At 36.8% G+C, this 23,592-nt stretch overlaps 1 protein-coding gene across 6 annotated transcripts in view; it reads right to left on the minus strand.

Moving 5' to 3' along the window:
• Positions 1 to 23,592, minus strand: part of LOC106095980 (uncharacterized) — a 108,398-nt gene that overhangs the window by 37,677 nt on the left and 47,129 nt on the right. For all 6 annotated transcript variants that reach the window (XM_059366924.1, XM_059366922.1, XM_059366927.1 and 3 more), the window contains one exon: positions 19,396 to 19,432. The gene's annotated coding sequence lies outside the window, so the exon portion shown is untranslated. The remainder of the gene's footprint in view (positions 1 to 19,395; positions 19,433 to 23,592) is intronic.

The raw sequence follows: 23,592 nt of genomic DNA on the forward strand, positions 1-23,592 counted from the left end.
CATGTATTGTGGGAAACAAATGTTTCAACTCTATCCTTCAATGAAACTTTAGCAAGGTAATGTGACGTCTGTGAGGATGGAGACTAAAAACTCTGGTCGCTTGCTGATCTCATCGGTTTAGCTGCCTTACGAGGAGACTGCATACGAGGTACAGGCATTATATTCGGCCTAGAGACGAAACCAACTTAATTTAGAAAAAAAAAGTGCAGATTTGCATATACCTCCCATAAATATGTTCGTCCGATTTAGACTAATATTGCAATAACATGGCCATTCATTAACCGATTCACTCGCAATTTGGCAAGACGGATTTTTTTTTTATAACTTTCGACGTTACTGATGAACTTCATGAAAATCAGTTCAGATTTGGATATAGCTTCTTATATATATCGTCCGATTTTCACTTTAAGAGCAACTGCAAGCACTATCTTCCCAAAATTTTCCATAACGCTTACATTCACGAATGTCACAATATCTTAGGAGTTTGGTCGAATCTGTTCAGATTTAGATGTAGCTCTCATATATATGTTTGTCCGATTTTGAGTAATATTGCAATAATGGGGTCATTTGTTTAGCGGTTCTTTCGAAATTTGGCAGGAAGGATTTGATTTTCTTAAGACTATTGACTTTACTGATGAATTTCATAAAAATCGGTTCAGATTAAGATATAGCTCTCATATATATATTTCGCCCGATTTTCACTTCTAGAGCCACTGCAAGCCCATTTATTGACTAATCTTCACAAAATTCTGCTCAACGTTTTCTCGACGACTACCACAATGCTTAAAGAGTTTGAAATCCATTCAGATTTAGATACAGCTTCCATTTATATAATCGTCAGACTTTGAGTAATAATTCAATAATGGGATCATTTGTCAACCGATTGTCAAAATTAGCATACGATATATAAAACTCTTACGACAAAATACATTTTTGGTAATTTTTCTCAAAATCGGTTCAGATTTCTATTTAGTTTCCATATACATATATACCGCCCTATTTGCACATATAGAGCCGTACTTATTACAATTTTGAACACATTTGCTCGAAATTCTAAGTCGAACTAATTCAACTAAATTCGGTCCAGAATAAGATATACGAATATTTATAAAATGTAAAAAGTTATCCTAAGAGAAAATTTTATTACTTTTGTTATAAATGTTTAATTTAGTATACTTATGTACAAAACAATAAGGAAAAAGTTTTTTTGTCTAAAGAATAAAATAATCGCTGTGGGTATAACCGGAATACGAAGGAAAGTTTAGTCCTTTTCTACAGCCGAGGTTTTATAAAACTACAAAATTTCCACTAACCCTGAAATTATGGATTTTCAACCAATGAATTTCGATTCTGAACAACTATTCGCCATTTAGGAGAGCCCCTTATCCTTTTGCTTAAATGTTTTTCGAGCATATTTCAAGACATTAAACATTCTTCCTCTGTTACTGAATGCGATGTTCGTGGGAAAGCCAAAACCGACATAGACTTTTCTTTAAATCGTACAAATCGCCCATCAATTATACATATGATTTAGAATTGACTTTGTTAAGTCATGTCACTGAACATATTTTTACCTGAGTTAAGTCGTAGTTGCGGTATTTCAAGTCACATGGCTACCAGCCAATCTAGTATCATAAAATAAAATTTCCTATTGGAAAATCAACATTATTGTAAAATATGCCCAACACATTTCAGGTAAATTTGGAAAAAAATCTCATAATTTCCACATATTACATAGCTGGCGCATTTTGTTAAAGTTTTTGGATAAACCCATAAGAATGGGAAACACACACACACACACAAAACAAATGGAAAACCACACAATGTTAGGTCCTACATCCATCCCATTCTGAACCAATTTTGATGGACCTCGGCGAGCAAATATGTTCAAACTGTAATAACTACGGTTGACAAATGACAACATTATGGCAAATTACCCAAAATCTGACGAACATATATATGGGAGCTGTATCTAATTCTGAACCGACTTCGAGCAAACTTCTCAGATAATATGGTAGTCGTCGAGGAAAGCGTTGTGCAAAATTTTGGCAAGATTGGTCAATAAATATGCTTGCTGTGGCTCTTGGGGTGAAAATCTGGCGATATACAAATATGACAGCTATATCTAAATTTGGGCCGATTTCTATGAAATTCACCAGTAATATTGAGAGTCATAAGAAAATCGTTCCTGAAAAATTTCGACAGTATCGGTTGACATATGAACACCTTTTTGCAACATTTCTCAAAATCGGACGAACATATATATGAGATCTATACCTAAATCTGAACCGATTTTAAACAAACTTCACAGATACTGTGGCAGTCGTCGAGGGAAGCGTTTTGCAAAAATTTGGCAAGATGGGTCAAATAATGCGCTTGCTGTGACTCTAGAAGTTAAAATCGAGCGATATATATATATGAGAGCTATATCTGAATCTGAACCGATTTGAATGCTATTCACAAGTAATATTGAAACTCAAGTGAAAATCCCTCCTGCCAAAAATCGGTAAACAAAAGACCATCTTATTGCAATATTACTGCAAATCGGACGAACATATATATGGGAGCTATATCTAAATCTAAACCGATTTTGATTAAACTCAATGTATATTGTGGTAGTCGTCGAGGAAATCGTTGTGCAAAATTTTGGCAAGATTGGTTAATAAATATGCTTGCAGTGGCTTTAAGAGTGAAAATCGGGCGATATATATATATATATATATATATCTAAATCTGAATCGATTTCCATGAAATTCACCAGTAATGTCGAGAGTCGTAAAAAATCCTTCCTGCCAAATTTCAAGAGAATCGGTTAACAAATGACCATTTTATTGCATTATTACTGAAAATCGGACGAACATATATATGTATCCAGATCTGAACCGATTTTTTCCAATTTCAATAGGCTTCGTCTCTAGGCCGAAAAACATGCCTGTACCAAATTTGAAGACGATCGGATAAAACTGCGACTTGTACTTTACAAATTAACATGGACAGATAGACGGACCGACAGACAGACAGACGGATGGACATACAGACAGACGGACATAGCTAAATCGAATCAGAAAGTGATTCAGAGTCGATCGTTATACTTTTCAATGGGTCTATCTCTCTTCCTTACGGGTGTTACAAACAAATTCACTAAGTTATAATACCCTGTACCACAAAAGTGGTGTATGGTATAAATATTGATATTGGTCTTATATGAAAACATTTACTATTGTCAAATTACCTCAAGGTCAAACTTCATATTAAAATAGAAAATATTTACATTGCTTATTATAAATGTACTACATATTGGAAACTTACAATGCAAAGCTACAATATAATATTTTCTCCTCCATATTTAAATAATAGTGAAGAATTTTTTATTACAAACTTCCTGTACATCCCTCGTATTCAATAAATTGCATTTCCGTTTGAGCATATCATTTGTAGTCAAACACCCTTTTGTAAAATTTTTCAAAATCATCGAAAACATCTCAATTTCAAATCCTAATGCCATATTTATGACACCTTTTGCCTTTTTATCCTCAAAGATTTTTCTACGAATACTCATCGCTACTCAAAACAACAAACAGTCAAAACAAACTTTTATGACATTCCTTCCAGGTAACTGAGGAAAAACAAAAGAGCTAAGAAAAACAAAAACATGTTTATGATGCCGGATCAAATTAGTACGAGTATTTTCCAAAATATTAAACAATGAAACTTGAGTGCTAGTACTCAAAGCAAGAAGTTGTTCAAGTACCTGGTGGTTAAATGTCAAGAACAACATTATGCTAAGCTATCTGACTTCTTTAATATTTGTCATTTTACTGGCTATTGGAATTGAGACTTGTTGCACAATGAACACATTTAGACACAAATAAAATGGTATTTCATGCTCAATTTAATGGAATTTTTGAATGATGGAGTTTAAATCCTACAAATTTTGTCGTAATCGGAGAATAGAACTAAACCGTACAGTGGAAGTCAAATCTATCAGCCAAAAATTTATAACACAAAGTGTTAAGTTTGGTAATGCTTTTTCCAAATCAATTGTTGTTTCTTCGAGGGTTTCCCAATGCAGCCACCTCGGCCCGACTGTATCTTTATTAATGATTTGCCCACCCCTATATGGTAAATGCAAATTTTGCCCATGAACATTCCACTAAGGAATGAGTACAGTCCGATTCAAATTTAAGCTCAATGATAAGGGCCTCGTTTTTATAGGCGAGCCCGAACGGCGTGCCGCAATGCGACATCTCTTTGGAGAGAAGTTTTACATGGCATAGTACCTTACAAATGTTGCCAGCATTAGGGGGAAAACCAGGATTCAAACCCAGGCGTCCAGCGTCATAGGCGGACATACTAACCTCTGCGCTACGGTGGCCTCCTTAAGGTATTTTAATGATGAAAAATGTTATCTTCAGTCTAACCTGGATTTCTTTTGCGATTGGTGCGATATAAACCTGATGGAATTGAATATTTGCAAATGTAAAGTAATGCGATTTTAAGAAAGAATTTCTTTGATACCAGTTATTTTGTAAGAAATAATGAACTTGAGGTAGTTGATATGTTTAAGGATCTTGGTATACTTATGGATCAACGTTTGAGCTTTCGTCAACATATCTCAATGGCAGTCAGTAAAGCATATGTTGATCTTGCCCAGCGGAGGAAAACACTTTCCCTTCTCTTAAAAACTAATGAAAATTGAACTTACAAGAGAGCTCATATACATACACACTGAACTTCTAGCATCTTGCATTATAGAAGGCTTAAAAGACAGCATTTTGTCAGCTAATGAAATCGCCACTAGTCATTCAATGACAACTTCTCAGAATATGGCTAAATGAATGTAATACATTTGTCTTATTAGTTTGCTTTTTATACCCTACAGCACCACTATGGTATAGGGAATTATTACTAATTGCAATTATTTGCAACGCTAAGAAGGAGAGGAGCTAGATAAGCATACCGGTCGGCTTAGAATCATTTGCAGATTCGATGTAGCTATGTCCGTCCGTCTGTCGATATCACGATAGCGTTTAAACGAATAAAAATGTCTGCTGGAAATATTGCACCGATAATTCTTACCTTGTGGGATTGCAAACCATTGGACCATATTAATGCAGATATGGTTTTGACTTCTTGAGCCCTTAGAGGCCTTAAGTTTCAACCGATTCGGCTGAAATTTAACACAAAGACTTTCAACATCTGTGCCAAGTATGATCCGAATAGGTCTGTATACAGATACCCCTGGATTCGACGCCAAGACTTCCATCTTGATTCCCAATATCTGTGCCAAGTATTATCCGAATCCATCTATATTCTGATATAGCCCCCAAATGGACATAGACAATGGACAGCCTCAATTTTCACCTGATTTTGGACGAAATTTTGCACACCGACTTCCAGTACCTTTGCCAAATGTGAACTGAATCGGTCTATATACTGATGTAGGCCTCCTTCAATATCGATACCCCAAAATGACTTCTTGAGACCATAAAAGTCGAAGTAAAGGTAAATTTTCAACGGAATCCATGGTGGTGGGTACCCAGGACACAGCCTGGCTCGGCCGAACTTATCACTTTTCACTTATAGTTAGATGCGTTTTAAATGAAATTTGAATCACATATAGGCAATTTCTTTTATTAAAAAATTGGAAACCCCCCTCAATTTCTCAAAACACAAAGCCCAGACCACCCATTTGGATTATGTTGTTTAATCTGATATGTCCCCTAAACTCATGCAAAGCATTCTTCTAACCAAAAAATATTGGTAGCCTCAACAATCAATTTAATCAAAAATGCGGATTTGGATACAATTTTTGCCCCAAAAGGGTATTTTGGGTTCTTTCTTTCTTCGCTTTTATACCCTCCATCATAGGATGCGGGTATACAAATTTCGTCATTTTGCTTGTAACACCTCGAAATATTCGTCTAAGACCCCATGCAAAAAAAAAAAAAAAAAATTGCCCATGAACATTCCATTAAGGAACAGGGGCAAACTTCTCCCATATCAATGAGTGCAATCCGATTCAACTTTAAGCTCAATGATAAGGGGCCTTCTTTTTATAGCCGAGTCCGAACGGCATGCCGTAGTGCGACACCTCTTTGTAGACAAGTTTTACATGGCATAGTACCTCACAAATGTTGCCAGCATTGGGAGGGGAAAACCACCACTGAAAAATTTTTCTCGTGGTCTCGCCAGGATTCGAACCCAGGCGTTCAGCGTCATAAGCGGACATGTTAAACTCTGCGCTACGGTGGCTTTCTCTCTAAGACCCCATAAGGTATATATATTCTTGATAGTCATGACATTTTAAGTCGATCCAGACATGTCCGTCTGCCTGTCGAAAGCACGCTCACTTTAAAAGCATTAAAGTTGGCCGGTTGAAATTTTGCACAAATACTTCTCATTATTGAAGGTCGGTTGAAATTGTAAATGGGCCAAATCAAAAAAGTATATATATGTATTCTTGACCGTCTTGACATTCCAAGTCCATTTAGCCACGTCCGTCCCTCTGTCTGTCGAGAGCAGGCAATTTTTTGAAGGAGTAAAGCTTGGTGCTTGAAATTTTGCACATGTACTTATTATTAGTCGCTTGGGATTGTAAAGAGATCAAATAAGTCCATGTATGATATAGCTGCCACATAAATCGATCTCCCGATTTGATATATTGAGCCTCTAGAAGGTGAAAGTATTACCCGATTTGGCAAAAATTTTGTACTATGACATACAACAGAAATGCCAAGTATGGTCCTAAACGAACCAAAACCTGATATATCTCCCTTTTAAACCCGTTTCCCGATCACACTTCTTAAGCCTCTATAAATCGCAATTTTTATCCGATTTGCTTTGAAATTTTGCACAATAACTTCTTCTATGATCTCCAACATGAGTCCTAAGTATAGTCTGAATCGGTGAAAGTATTACCCGATTTAGCAAAAATTTTGTACTATGACACTGTCTATGACATACAACAGAAATGGCAAGTAAGGTCCTAAACGAACCAAAACCTGATATACCTCCCGTTTAAACCTGTTTCCCGATCATACTTCTTGAGCCTCTATAATTCGTAATTCTTATCCGATTTGCTTTGAAATTTTGCACAATGACTTCTTCTATGATCTCCAACATGATTCCTAAGTATAGTCTGAATCGGTCTAGAAATTTATATAGCTGCCATATAAACCGATGTGTGACGAAGGATGTGATATGTTTGTTTTGAATTGGTTCAAGCTCCCATATAAACATATCTCCCGATTATACTTCTTGAGCCTTTAGAGGGAGCAGTTCATGTCTGATTGGGCGGCAATTTTTGCATAATGACTTCCACCTCCAATATACGTATCAAGTATGGCCCGGAATGGGCCAAAAACCTGATATAGCTCTCATATAAACAGAACTCCAGATTATACACCTTTAGCCCCTATAGAGGGCAGTTCTTGTGTGATTTGAATGAAAATTGGTACAACGATTTCTCTTGTGACCTTCAGACTACGTGCCAAATATGATCTGAATCGGTCTAAAACCTGATTATACTTCTTGAGTCCCTATAGAACTACCCTGAAATTTTGACTTCAATGACTTCAACTTTGGTCCCCATCATCTAAACCAAGTATGGCCTGAATTGGTCTTTAACCTGATATAGCTTCAAAAGTATAGTAATTTTTATCCATTAACCCTTGTTTGTCTGTAAAAAGATACCGGGCACGGAACTTGACAAATGGTATCCATGGTGGAGGGTATAAAAGATTCGGCCCGGCCGAAGTTAGTACGCTTCTACTTATTTGTTTTCTTTTTATACCCTCCACCATAAAATGGGAGCGTTCTTATTTCGTCATTTCATTTGTAACACTTCGAAATATACGTCTAAGATCCAGATTGATTGTCATGACATTTTTAACTATATCCATCCGTCCGTCTGTCGAAAGCACGTTAACTTCCGATGCAGTAAAACTAAGTGCCTAAAATTTTACACAAATACATCATATGACGATTTAAGGTCTTAAACCCATTAAAAGTGAATATTAACCAATTTTGCTGAAATTTAGCACAATGAGGTTTGTTAGGCGCTTTGACCGAGTATGATCAAGATCAGGCTATATTTCGATATAGCTGCAATATATACCTATTATTACTCGATTTCGCGTTTATTACTCGATTTCGCTTTGGATATCGCTGCCATATACATATACCGATCTGGCAATAAAAGTTCTTAGGCCCATAAAAGATACATTTTTTAACCGATGACTTTGGTACAATGAGTTGTGTTAGACTGTGACATAACCTTCCAGAATATGGTGGAGATCGGACTATATTTAGATATAGCTGCTATGGGTTAAAGAATGAAGCATTTTTCACCGTATTATGATGAAAGGTATTTAATATATATATCCGATATGGTGGGTATCTATAGTTCGGCGCGGGCGAACTAATGCCTTTTAACTTGTTGAGCCCCTAGTAAGCGTAATTCTCATCCTTTTTGGCTAAAATTTTGCTCGATGATTTCTCATATGACTTCCAATAGTCCGAATCAGTCTTAAACGGATATAGCTCTTATATAAACCGACCTCCGGGTAAATACTTGGGGATTTCATGTTATGACCCCCCATTATCCTCTTAGAAACTTTGCAAAGAACTTGAAAAATGTGATCTATGGTGGAGGGTATATAAGATTCGGCCCAGCCGAACTTAGCACACTTTCACTTTTTTTATTATATGGGGCTGCCACTTTTATTGAATGCGGCGATTTTGGTAAGTAAACTAATGAACAATTCGAAGCAAAATTACTGATCATATTTTTGTCCATAAATTTATTATAATTTAATAAAATTAATATAAGCATTAAGTTTAAATCGTAAGAACACCTTCGAAATACATATGAACAGACAATCAAACATATTGTACATCATACAAGTATGCAAATATGCAAAAAGGAGTTTGTGTTATCATTGAGCTACACTTAAAAGTGAGCATCTCTCATTGACAAGGAAGAAGTCTGCCCTATGTTTCCTCATGGGAAAAATATCCTATTCAAACACTTTTTCTATAAGTACTAAAGTGCCGGATTACCTCTTTCGCCCAAGGACCAACAAGCTGAAGTCTTACAACAAAATTTAATCCTTAAGAAAGCATTCATTGAAACATTCATTGAAGGATTACCATAAACATGTGATTAGCCAAACAATTGTCAAACATACATCATGTATTTACACATTTCTTCACACTTTGGAAATACCGGAAATCTCAATGTCAACCATGCAATTCTATAAGTGGTGCTGATTGATATGCACCTAATCCAGTTTCATTCTGAAATACTCTTTTAATCGCCTAACCCTCCCACATTTGTTGTATTATAATTAGGACATGATTTTAACAAAATAATTTTAAGTTCCGGCACCATCCACCACCGGATGTATACCTGCATATGTTCAAATGTTCTATGAATTTTAACATAAAACAAAGTTAAACGCATTTATATGGTAAAACAGTTACTGATAGTGGAGGATGCTGAAGTTGTTGATATTTCATTATTTTATGACAGCGGATCAATTAGGTGATTTCTAAATGTTAAACAATAAACCGCAGGGAACGTGTGGATGAAGATAAGTGTAGGACAACGACATCCTTAATATTCGTTACCTGTGTTATGAAAAGCATTTTCAGCATCCTCAGGTAAATTTTAGTCTATCGCTATAAATATTAAGACCATCTCAGAGATAGACATCATTCTCCTTAGGCATTTCAAAGCAAACACATTTAACAATCTAAGAAAATTATCATCTAAAATGAATAACAAATTGGCTGAGGTCCCAACGATACGGAAGAACGAAGACAATATGGCAAAATCAGTTATTGATATCCTTTTGCTTATTGTTAGAGTATTGAAAATATTTTTAAATGTTTTAAATACTTCATCATCCAATGAAGAAGATAATTTTAAATATGTCAAATCAACGCAAACTTTGACCATTCGAGCTACAGTGAAAACCTCCAGGACTTGTATTTATGAAACTTCCATTCCAATCGTGAAATGTTGCGGAGATGCCGAATTAAAACACAAACACAAACAACAATCATCCAAAATAGTACGCAAGCAATTGGATTTACCAGTTAATACATCGTCATCCTCAAACAACCTATTGCCTTCACCAAGTAACATTGACAACAAATTGAAACCAGCCTTGAAAGTAACTCCTGCTAACAGTTCAGCTCCAAAATTAATATCTAAATCTGTATCCTTCAGCACCGAAAAGAATACTGTGCAAATGTTCCAAATAGCCTTAGGATCCAAACTGAGACCTTTGGCAAAATCAAGATCATCATTAAAACCAGTACCCACCATTACAACAGAAACTAGTGGAAGCTGTAAGCCTTTATCTGTGATCCACCAACAGCCAATACGTCGACGTTTGATATTTTAAAAATGATTTAGATTAAAAATTTATTTAGTTCTAAGATAGTTATAAGCGTATGTGTAGTAAATGTTTCGAGAACATATAAATACACGAAAAGTAGTAAACAAATTCACAAATCATATTTTTAACAGTGTTATATACCATATTGACAATCAACAATCAGACTAGTTTGTGATTGTGATTTTACAACCCGATCAAACCGTGATAGATGAATTCATTCAGTATGTTAAAAGTACGAAGAGCGTAAACAGATCTAAAAAGCGAATATCGATTAGTATCAACCAGGAGTGTCGAAATGTTACTTATGTCGGTAATGCGGCATACATACAGTGAGTACCCTACGGGAAATGGGACAAGTCCCAAACCTGTCACGGGACAGGTCTAGTGATAGGGACCGATTCCAGTTCTCGTCCCCTAGCATGGAAAAAACCTATCATTTTTATAAGGGTTTGTCGCTCGAGGTGACGACTTGCCACCATTCTAACACCGTAGGATAGGTCCTGGGACAGTTCGAAAAGGTTGAGTATACTTTGCAAGCATTTTTAAGGATTTAGCAAATATATAACGGAAAAGCACAAATAATTAAGAATCATAAATTATGGCAATTGAAAACTTTTCATTCCCTGTAGGATATGTCGGGTAACAGGTAACTAATTCTCCAGTTAAGCACCGGTATATTTGGGGCAATTGACTATACATTTCCCGTAGGGTAGTAATACCTGAGCAAAAGAACGAATAAACGTTTATTCGCAGGAAAAAGAGAGAAGAGGAAAGACATAGGTGTTACGCAAAATGTCAGCCAAATCAGACAAGAACTGCGACCTCTAGGGGCTCAAGAAGTGCAAACGGGAGATTGGTTTATATGGGATCTATATCAGGATTTGGACTGATTCAAACTGTACCTGACACGTATGCTGGAGGTCATAAAAGTCACTATGTAAAATTTCAGCCGAATCGGATAAGAACTATGCACTCTAGAGGATCAAGAAATATAATCGGGAGACTGGTTAATATGGGATCTATATCAGGTTTTGGACCGATTCGAACCATACTTGGAATGTCACCAAACTATTGAATGCCATAGATGTAATATTACAAGATTTCAGCTAAATCGGATAAGAATTTCGCGTAATAGAAGCTCAGAAATGGACCGATATGGCCCATTCACAATCCCAACCGACCTACTCAATAGGATTTAATTTTGTAAAATTTCAAGCACCTTGCTTTACTCCTTCGAAAGTTAGCGTGTTTCGACCGACAGACGGACGGACATCTAGATCGAGCAAGAATGACGAACAAAAATATATACAACAATTTTGCCATTACACAAAAAGACACATTGAGAAAAATACAGATAAAGTTGTCGAGCGTTCACATCTAACATGGCTGATGAGTAATTATAACCCTATTATAAAATGCTTCCCAGAGTGGTTAGTGTGTTGCGATCTCTGGCATTCCTTTTGCATTTGCAAAGAAAATTTCCGATCATTGAGCTCATCTCGAAAGAGAAACAAGCTAAATTTTTTTCTCTTTCAAAATGACGTTCTCAAACGGAATGACGAAATAACTATACCCCCATCCTATGGCGTAAAGAAAGAAAAAAGTCGGGCGGAGCCGAATATATAATACCCTACATCACTGTGACTACGCACTACTTTTAATACATAGGATCTATGTCTAAATCTAGTCAGATCGATAGTTGTCCACATAATTTAATGTTTGAAGATTATTTCATGCAAATGTTGATCGTGACTGCGCCTCAAATTGTCCATCCGCTTTGTCCAATTTTGGCATACTCTTTCCAACATTTCGACCGGTATCTCACGAATAAATGCTGCCCTACAAAAATTAGTCATAAGGCGTTAAATCGCACGACCAATTGACTGATCCCGAACGTAAAATTAAATGTTCGCCGAACTCGTTTCTCAATAAGTCCATTGTTACGCGTGCATCGTCTTGTTGAAACCACATATCCTGCAAGTCAATCTTTGGATTTTGGGCAAAAAAGAGTTGAATATCATCTCACGACAGCGCTCACCATACACAGTTACGTTACGATTCGCATCAGCTTTGAAAAAGTACGGTCCAATGAATTATTTAAGTCTCAAAAAGTCATATCGGGATTTCGATACTTAGGGTGGCCTATATCCCCATATTGTCCGTTTCGGATAAAACTTGCCATGGATATTGTAAGTCAAAAGATAAGGTTTTGGTCCAAATTTCAGCCAAATCAGGTGAAAATTTAGGCTTCTAAGGGCTGAAGAAGTCAAATCCGGGAATCGGTTAATAAGGGGGCTATATCAGTTTACAGACCGATTCGGATCGTACGTGGCATGGGTGTTGGAAGTCATAACACAAGCCTTTGTACCAAATTTCAGCCATATCGAATGGAAATTGAGGCTTCTACAGACTCAAGAAATCAAATCGTGAAATCGGTTAATATGGGGGCTATAACTGTTTATTGACCGATTCAGATCATACTTGGCATGGATGTTGGAAGTCATAACTCTAGTCTTTGTTCCAAATTTTAGCCAAATCGAATGAAAATTGAGGCTTCTAGGGGCTCAAGAAGTCAAATGCGGGGGTCGGCTTATATGGGGGCTATATCCAAATTTGAACCGATATGGCCCATTTGCAAACCCCAACGACCTACATCAATAAAAAGTATCTGTGCAGAATTTCAAGCGGCTAGCTTAACGCGATCGACAGCTATAGTGATGTCGCCAGACGGACGGATGGACATGGCTAGATAGACTCAGAATGTCGAGACGATCCAGAATATATGTACTTTATTTGGTCACAGATCAAAATTTCGAGGTGTTACAACCGGAATGACTAGATTAGTATACACCCATCCTATCGTGGTGGGTATAAAAACGTATATCGGATGGAAGATATATATGGGAGCTTTATCTAAATCTGAACCGGTTTTGATAAAATTTGCACAAGTATTTGGACGTCAAATAAAACACCTCACGCTAAATTTTGTAAAGACGGGACCAAAACTACAGCCTTAACAGGTCATATCGGATGAAAGTTACAAATGGAAGCTATATCTAAATCTGAACCGATTTTGATGAAACTTTGCACACGTATTGGGATATCAAACAGCGCACCTTGCGCTAAGTTTTACAAAGTTCTGACTAAAATTTTGGTTTCTGCAGTTTTAAAAGGGCATATCGGATGGAAGATATATATGGGAGCTATATCTTAATCTGGACCGCTTTTTTCAAAATCAATAGCGTTTGTTCTTGGACCAAAAAAGTGACTGGTACAAAATTTTAAGAAAGTCGAACAGCAATAGGGACCTGTATCTTTATTAAAAGAATACATGGACAACTATAACAAGTAAAAGCATGCTAAGTTCGATCGGGCCGAATCTTATATACGCTCCACAATTGATCTCATTTTTCAAGTTCTTTGCCCGGTATTTCTTTATAGACAAACAAAGGATAATGGATAAGAATTGTTTTGCTATTGGAGCTGTATCATGTTCTGGGACGATTCGAACCATACTTGGTTTGGAAGTTGAAGACCATAGTAGAAGTTACTGTGCAAAATTTCAGCCAAACCGGATAAGAATTACACCCTGTAGGAGTCCAAGACGGAAAATCGTGAGATCGGTTTATACGGGAGCTATATCAGGCTATAGACCGATTCAAACCATATATAGCACGTATGTTTAAGATGATAGAAGAATTCGTTGTACAAAAGTTCATCCATCGCGGGTAAGAATTGCGCCCTCTCAAAAAATCAATATTCGATTTATAAGGGAGCTATTTCAGTTAATGAACCGATTTCGACCATACTTGGCATATGTTTTGGAAGTCAAAACATTACAAGCTAAATTTCAGCCAAATCGGATAATAATTGCGTCTTTAGAGGCCGGTAGATCGTTTAAAATGGGAGCTATATCAGGTTATTAATCTATTTAAACCATACTTGACATAGTTGCTGGAAAACTAAGTAAAACGCATCATGCAAAATTTCAACCAAATCGGATAATAATTACAACTTCTTGAGGCTGAAATGTCAAAATCCGAAATCGGTTTATATGGGAGCTATATAAGGTTATAGACCGATTTGAACCATACTTAGCATAGATAAAAATTGCGCCCTCTAGAGGCTCAAGAAGTCAAGAACCAAGTTCGGTTTATATGGCAGCCATATAAAAACATGGACCAATATAGCCCATTTACAATTCCAAGCGATCTACACTACACATAAGAAATATTTGTGCAACATTCAAGTGCCTAGCTCTATACTTTCGAAAGTTTGCGACAGATGGACATGGTTAAATCGATTTAGAATGTAAAGACGATCAAGAATATATATCCGTTGTTGGGTATCAGATCGTCTTGTACAACCCTTTCTAAGACCACCTAGTTCTTAGGACTACTATGGAAGTTGTGTTATCCGCACTGGTTTCATCCTACGATATAAAGAATTTACCAAATTTTTCAGGAAGTACTTGATCAACTAGCCCATCATATCAATGTCCTACCCAGGATTAGCCCTGTAGAACGGGTGCCAAAAATTCCGTTTTTCCAGTTGTAAAGAGTTGCAGAAAAAACCGCACAAAACCTAAGCGTTTGGTAATTTTCTCTTTTTAGTACATAACGATGATTTTAATCATTACTCCCTTATCGTTTGATTTTTGTTATTTTTATTTCTATATCAAATAAGTGCTTGTATTTCCAGGACACAACAGACGCTTGCACATATTTATATCATTTATAATTAAATAAACCATAGCATTGCAAATTTATGAAGACAGCATCATGAAGTGTCATATGAAAAAAACTAACCATCAACAAATTGATAAAGAATATAATTAGCCAAAGAGAAAGAAGACACAATAGAAACTTTCACGATTGAACAAATTTATGGCTCTAGCCGGCCAGTATTTGTACAACGACGCAGCATGTGAATTTTCTAATCATTATCACTATCAACAATTCGACGTTTGACTTCATGATATTATTATTTTGACATAAACTCGGTAAATGAGTCATTATTTGATTCTTTTACAATCTCCATTATTTGTATTATTCGCAATGGTTAACACACAAAGTATTTGTGTACAATACGACGACTATGACTTTTATTCACAAAGGAAGTGCGCCCAATTAAATATTAGTTTTCTACAAACATTAGCAATTACATACATTCACACCCTAAAGCGTGTGTGTGCTAGTTTTACTATCATTAATGCATCAATCAAGATGGACATATAATTCAAATGTTTTTGTAGTTTTTATTATTGTTTGCTTTTTGCCAAAAAAATTGTTTATGTTTAATTTTAAATATTGAATTTAAAATGTATTAAATAAAAAAATATGGTGATTATTAAAATATTCAGAAATAGAGAATTTCGTGGAATAAAACAGTTATGGACATTTCAAATGTTGTTCGTTGATAGACAGATAGGGGGTATATTCATTTAGTCATTCCGTTTGCAACTCATCGAAATATCAATTTCCGACCCTACAAAGTATATATATTTCGGATCGCCGTGTCTGTCCGTCCGTTTGTTGTAATCACTCTAGAGCCTTCAAAAATTGAGATATTGAGCTGAAATTTGGCACAGGTACGTCGTTTTGATGCACGCTGGTTAAGTTCTTAAACGGACCATATTTGGATATAGCTGCTATATAGACCGATTTTCCAACAACTGACCTAAAAATGGTTCAGATCGAACTATATTTAGATATAGCTACCATATAGACCGATCTCCCTCTAAAGGGTCTGAAGGTCGTAAAAGCTTTATTTATTACCCGATATCGCTGAAATTTGCAACAGTGGGTTCTTTTAAGCCTCCCGACATTTGACGTAAACATGGATCAGATCGGACTATATTTAGATATAGCTGCCATATAGATCGATCGCCCGAAAAAGGGTCTGAAGGCCATAAGAGCTTTACTTATTACCCGATTTCGCTGAAATTTAAAACAGTGGGTTATTTTTAGCCTACCGACATCTGAACAAAATATGGTTCAGATCGAACTATATTTAGATATAGCTGCCATGTAGACCGATCTTCCGATAAAGAGTCTGAAGGACATAAAAGCTTTATTTTTTTTTATCCGATTTCGCTGAAATTTGGAATAGTGCTCAGTTTTAAGCCTCTCAACATCCGACCCAAATATGGTACAGATTGGACTATATTTAGATACAGCTGTCATATAGACCGATCTGCCGATAAAGGTCCTGAAGTTCATAAAAGCTTTATTTTTTAACGGATTTCGCTAAAATTTGAAACAGCGATTTATTTTTAGCCTCCTGATACCCGACCTAAATATGATTTAGATCGGACTATATGTAGATATAGCTGTCATATAGACCGATCTGCCGATAAGGGGTCTGAAGCCAATAAAAACTTTATTTATTACCCGATTTCGCTGAAATTTTAAACAGTTAGTAGGTTAAGGCCTCCCAACATCCGACCTAAATATGGTTTAGATCGGACTATATGTAGATATAGCTGTCATATAGACCGATCTGCCGATAAGGGGTCTGAAGCCAATAAAATCTTTATTTATTACCCGATTTCATTGAAATTTTAAACAGTGAGTAGGATAAGACCTCCCAACATCCGCCCTAAATATGGTTCTGATCGGACTATATTTAGACATAGCTGCCATATAGACCGATCTGCCGATAAGGTGACTGAAGCCCATAAAAACTTTATTTATTGCCCGATTTCGCTAAAATTTGAAACAGTGAGTTTTTCTAAACCTCACGATATCCGACCTTAATATGGTTGAGATCGGTTTATATTGGATATATCTGCCAAAAAGACCACTATTTTGTTCTACAAAATTTAATAGCGACATATATTGGGTTGCCCAAGAAGTAATTGCGGATTTTTCATATAGTCGGCGTTGACAAATTTTTTCACAGCTTGTGACTCTGTAATTTCATTCTTTCTTCTGTCAGTTATCAGTTGTTACTTTTAGCTTGCTTTAGAAAAAAAGTGTAAAAAAAGTATATTTGATTAAAGTTCATTCTAAGTTTTATTAAAAATGCATTTACTTTCTTTTAAAAAATCCGCAATTACTTTTTGCGCAACCCAATAAATTAAACCACTCAATGTGCGTGCCGAATTTGGGTGCTTAAGTTATTCAATTTTCACCGGATTGTGACGAAGTGGGATTTACATATATACCCGAGGTGGTGGGTATCCAAAGTTCAGCCCGGCCGAACTTAATGCCGTTTTACTTGTTTTATTTCGTAAAAGCCATAGATTTTCATGAATCTGACGATACATTTATAAATATCTGAAGAAAGGCCGATTTTGAGGATTCTGACTTAAACGATTTTTATACCCACCACCGAAGGTATAAAAACCGTTTGCAACACATCGAAATATCCATTTCCGACCCTATAAAGTATATAATATATTCTTGATCAGCGTAAAAATCTAAGACGATCTAGACATGTCCGTCCGTCTGTCCGTTGAAATCACGCTACAGAATTTAAAAATAAAGATATTGAGCTGAAACTTTGCACAGATTCTTTGATATAGCCCCAATATAAACCGATCCGCCGATTTAGGGTCTTAGGCCAATAAAAGCCACATTTAATATCCGATTTTGCTGACATTCGGTACAGTGAGTTGTGTTAGGCCTTTTGACATCATTCGTAAATTTGGCCCAGATCGCTCCAGATTTGGATATAGCTGCCATATAGACCGATCCTCCGATTTAGGGTCTTACGCCCATTAAAAGCGCATTTATTATCCGATTCTGCTGAAATTTTGGACAGTGAGTTGTGTTAAGCCCTTCGACATCCTTTGTTAATTTAGATTTGGTTGGCTGCCATATAGACCCATCCTCCGATTTTGGGTCTTAGGCCCATAAAAGCCACATTTATTATCCGATTTTGCTGAAATTTGGAACAGTGAGCTGTCCTAGGCCCTTCGACATCTTTCTTTAATTTGGGCCTAATCGCATCAGATATGGATATAGCTGCCATATAGACCAATCTCTCGATTTAATGTTTTGGGCCCATAAAAACCACATTTATTATCCGATTTTGCCGAAATTTGGGACAGAGAGTTAAGTTAAGCCCCTACACTTATTTCTGCAATTTGGTTTAGATCGATAAAGATTTGCATATAGCTGCCATATAGGCCTATATCTCGATTCGATTGAACTGAAATCTGACATATTGATTTATGTTAGGCTTTTCGATATCCCTGTTGTAGCTACTAAAAATACCAATATTTTTTTATACACAATTGAACAATGACTTGTATTTATTAGTATTTGGTCCAAATCGGATCATATTTCGATATAACTGCTATGTGACATAAGGTATGCAATTTTCACCGGATTTTGATGAAAGGTGATTTACATATATACCCGAAGTGGTGGGTATCCAAAGTTCGGCCCGGCCGAACTTAACGCCTTTTTGCTTGTTTTTTGTAACTTTTGTATATTCGAAGAACTTGAGTCACATCCGTTCGTCCATGCGTGGACTGATTGCTATCGCACTACTGTTTTCACAAATAATGATAGCGGACTGAGACTTGATACAGTTATGTTTTTGTCACGATTTATTATACCCTCCACCATAGGATGGGGGTATACTAATTTCATTATTCTGTTTGTAACACCTCGAAATATACCGTGTCGTGCTAAACAAAAGCAACGCTTTTTATACTCACTACCATACCCACACCTCGAAATATTCGTCTAAGACCCCATAAAGTATATACATTCTTGATCGCCTCGGCGTTCTGAGTCGATCTAGCCGTCCGTCTGTCGAAATCACAATAGCAATCGAATCTAGCCGTTTAAAATTTTGCACAGATACTTTATATTAATGTAGGTCGTTGGGGATTGCAAATGGGCCGATCATTATTTCGAGGTGTTACAAACGGAATGACTAGGTTAGTATACCCCCATTCCATGGTGGTGCGTATAAAAGCAATAAGTAATAGGGTACTAAAAATACATAGGAATTTATTATCTGTACTTACCCCACTTTAATGTTGATTTCTTAGCTGGCTTTGTTATCTGAAACATATATAAAAATAAAGACAATTGTTATAAACAATACAAATATGAAGTCTGCGAATAAAAATATATGAAATATTACAAGAAAAAAATTTCGCCTCAAATAGGTAAAAGAAATACCTTTGATTGTAACGGTCATTAATAAGGATTAAATCCTATTTATACCCTACACCACTACTGTGGTACAGGGTATTACAAATTAGTGCATTTGTTTGTAACAACCAGAAGGAAGAGTGATAGACCCATTGATAAGTATACCGATCGACTCAGAATCACTTTCTGATTCGATTTAACTATGTCCGTCTGTCCGTCTTTCCATGTTAATTTGTGTACAAAGTACAGTTCGCAGTTTTCATCCGATCATCTTAAAATATGGTACAGGCATATTTTCGGCCTAGAGGCGAAGCCTATTGAAATTCAGATTTGGATATAGCTACCATATGTTTGCCCGATTTGGTTATGTCATTTGTTAACCGATTCTCTCGAAATTTGGCAGGAAGGATTTCCTCTGGACTGGCGAATTTCATGGAAATCGGTTCAGATTTAAATATAGCTCTCATATATATATATATATCGCCCGATTTCAACTTCAACATTATACTCTGCACTTTCCAAGGTTATGGAGAGTTACCATCTTTTCAACCTTGCTTACCGTGCGGGTGGTTTTCCGGCGCGTTGGAAGATTGCGAACGTGCAGCCTATCCCCAAGAAGGGTGAGCCAACCGACTCTGCGAATTACCGAGCAATAGCGTTATACTCCGCGCTTTCCAAGGTTATATAGAGCATGGTCAATTACCATCTTGTTAGATACTTAGAGTCTAATGGTCTTCTTAGCGACCGACAATTTGGGTTCCGCAAAAATCGCTCCACGGGTGACCTGATATAGCATCCGGTCTCTCGATTATCATTGTTCGGTTCCTACCAGAAAATTAAAGCTAGCTTTAATTAACACTACCCCCTCTTTTCCCTCTCCTATACTAAACTTTCCTCTCCAACGCAATGCACTGCATATATAGGTAACATCCCCTGCGTGATGGTTGATCGAAAAAAAGAGAAAAAAAATTCTTGCCAAAATTTTGCACAACGCCTCTTTGGCGACTACTCCAATATTCATTTTCATTCGACCATAGGCCAAGTTTTCGAAAGATTGAAGACAGGAGGCGGATTATAGACGAAACACCCTGCAATGATTTGCTGGCCATTTCTGAGTGGGGTCGAATGAACAGAGTCGATTTTAATGCACGCAAAACGCAGTGCTGTTTGCAAATTGCAAATTTTGCCCATGAATATTCCACTAAGGAACAGGGGCAAACTTCTCACATATCAATGAGTGCAGTCCGATTCAAGTTTAAGTTTAATGATAAGGGGCCTCCTTTTTATAGCCGAGTTCGAACGGCGTGCCGCAGTGCGACACCTCTTTAGAGAGAAGTTTAAAATGCATAGTACCTCACAAATGTTGCCAGCATTAGGAGGGGAAAATCCCCGCTGACAGTTTTTTTCTGATGGTCTCGCCAGGATTCGAATCCAGGCGTTCAGCGTCATAGGCGGACATGCTAACTTCTGCGCTACGGTGACCTCCGCAGTGCTGTCTGTTGTCCCACAAATGTTTCACTGACACTGTACAATCGTCAATATCTATCGACGGTTCAGATGTCAAGCAGTCAGAGGCTTTTGATGATCTGGGCATGAAAATTCAATGTGATGTTCGTTGGTCAAAACATGTATTCGAAGTGTCGAAAGAAGCATCCAAGTGCTTGGGCTTTCTTAAGCGGTGTAAGAAATATTTCACTCTTCTTAATATATACACTACGTACATCAGACCGAAGATGGAATATAACTCGCCTATATGGGCCGGATCTCCAAAATCATCTTTGGAGCTGCTTGATCGTGGTGGGCGGTTAACTATCCTCTCCAACGCAATGCACTGCATAAATAGGGGAATACAATGCGTGTTGATTGATTGAAAAAAAAATCTTGCCAAAATTTTGCACAACGCCTTCTTTGACGACTACCCCAATATCTGAGAAGTTTGCTCGAAATAATTTGGGAAATATTGCAATAAAGTGGTCATTTGTTAACCGATTCTCTCGTAATTTGGCAGCTGTCATACATTTATATCGCCCGATTTCCACTTCAAGAGCCACTGCAGGCGCATTGATTAACCAATCTCGACAAAATTTTTCACAACGCTTTCCTCGACGACTACGACAATATCAGAGAGGTTAAAATAGGTTGAATGGGTTGCCCACCAAAAGTCAGTTCACTCGGAGGCCAGTTTGGCCCATTGTGATATCCTATAGAGCGAAAGGGAAGAAAAAGAAAATGTGAGAACTCGTACTAGAGGTTATATACGAATAGAAGAAAAAGACTGGAGAAGTGGAGAAACCCGAGCAGGGGAGCGAAGAACCGCCCGTCCCTACGCAAGCATGGATCTACCTACACCGGAGCTTGTGGCACCCTCCGTCGGAACCATCCTGTCCCTTCAACAAACCTCAGGAGAGATACCAGATTTAGATATAGCTCCCATATATATGTTCCAATAACGTGATTTTTCAACCGTAGTTCTTACAGTTTGTACTTATTTGCTCGAAATTTCATAAGGATTGTTTAATAACCCATCTGAAAACATACGCCGACGTCACACAAAAAATTCAACTTCAGTCAAAAAAATCCAGCTAAAAATCGAAACAAATTACCGTACAACAACCAAATCAAATTTATCTGCCAAACCAAATCTTCCCAACAAGAAAAACCAATCTACTAAAGACAACCCTAATGGATAGTCCAAAACTTCATATGAAGATACAGTGGAAGGGGAGCCAATGAGAAATTAAGCTGTTTTGACAACCAAACCCATGCGTAATTCTAAATAAATTTGTCCTCAATTTATAAATGCAATCGACAAATATTATATGGATTTTAATGGGAAACCATAATTGCTTACAACATTTTTACAACAACATACTTTAATTAGTTTTATAGTTTTAGCTTCCTAGATTTGTTCTAATTTCCAAGTAGCATATTATATGCATCTTTATAAACTACAAAGTGCATCTCTCATTCATGGAACAAAATTAAGCTAAAAACTATTCTGAAAGGCACTTTAGCAAATCAACCCAAAGTGCATATTGAATTAAGTGCGTTTTAAGAGCACTCACATAAAATTATGTCCTCGTTGCATATGCGTCGATAACAGCCGCAAGGCATAATTCTACCATATGAGCAACGCAATCAGAAAATGCCAAAGAACTTCATTGCAAGCAAGTGCGGAGAAGTGGACAGTTAGTAAATGCATTATAGTTCCATAGACATTGGAGACAGAGTGTGCAGTTGGTGGTCTATATTACAAAATAGGGTCTTTGAACTGATGACCCAATCCAGCTGTGGGGCATTATTGACAACAATGGTATGTGTACAACAGAACAATACACAAAAACTCAACCGAGTCGACAAATTATTATTGCATATATTCAAATTAGCTCAACGACGCCAACAAATATTTTATTGCGTAGAGTTGCCATTGTGTGATAAAATATCAGTAACAAAATCAAAAGTATTTTTAGGAAAGGCATTACAACGAAATATTCAAAGAGCAGCAAGTCTCCACAATGTTTGACTGAATGTTCTTCTGTGAGAATCTGTGAAAATCACGATAGCGCTCGAACGAATAAAGGCATCCTCTAGAAATTTCGCAAAAAACTTCTTATCAATGTAGGTCGTTGGAAATTGCAAATGGGCCATATTATCTGATCCCCATTTTTTACTTCTTGAGTCCCTAGAAGCCTAAATTTTCATAAAATTTAGATGAAATTTTGCCCAAAGACTTGTATTCCGACTTCCAGCAACCGTATAGCCCCTATATAAACTGTTTCCAGTTTTGATTTGTTGAACGATTATAGGCCTCAAATTTTATCCGATTTGGCTCAAATTTTGCCCAATGACTTCTGTTCTGTCTTCAAACATCTTTGCAAGTATGATCCGAATCGGTCTATAAACTGATATAGCCCCCATATAAACCGATCCCACAATCCGAATCGCCTGAAATTTGGCACAAAAACTTCTGTTGCAACTTCCAGCATCCGTACCAAGTATGATCCCAATTGGCATATTACTGATAAAGGCCCACTTAAATACCGACTTCCCGATATGAATTCTTGAGA

This window comes from Stomoxys calcitrans, chromosome 4 (genome assembly GCF_963082655.1).
Source record: "Stomoxys calcitrans chromosome 4, idStoCalc2.1, whole genome shotgun sequence".
NCBI classification, from domain to species: Eukaryota; Metazoa; Arthropoda; class Insecta; order Diptera; family Muscidae; genus Stomoxys; species Stomoxys calcitrans.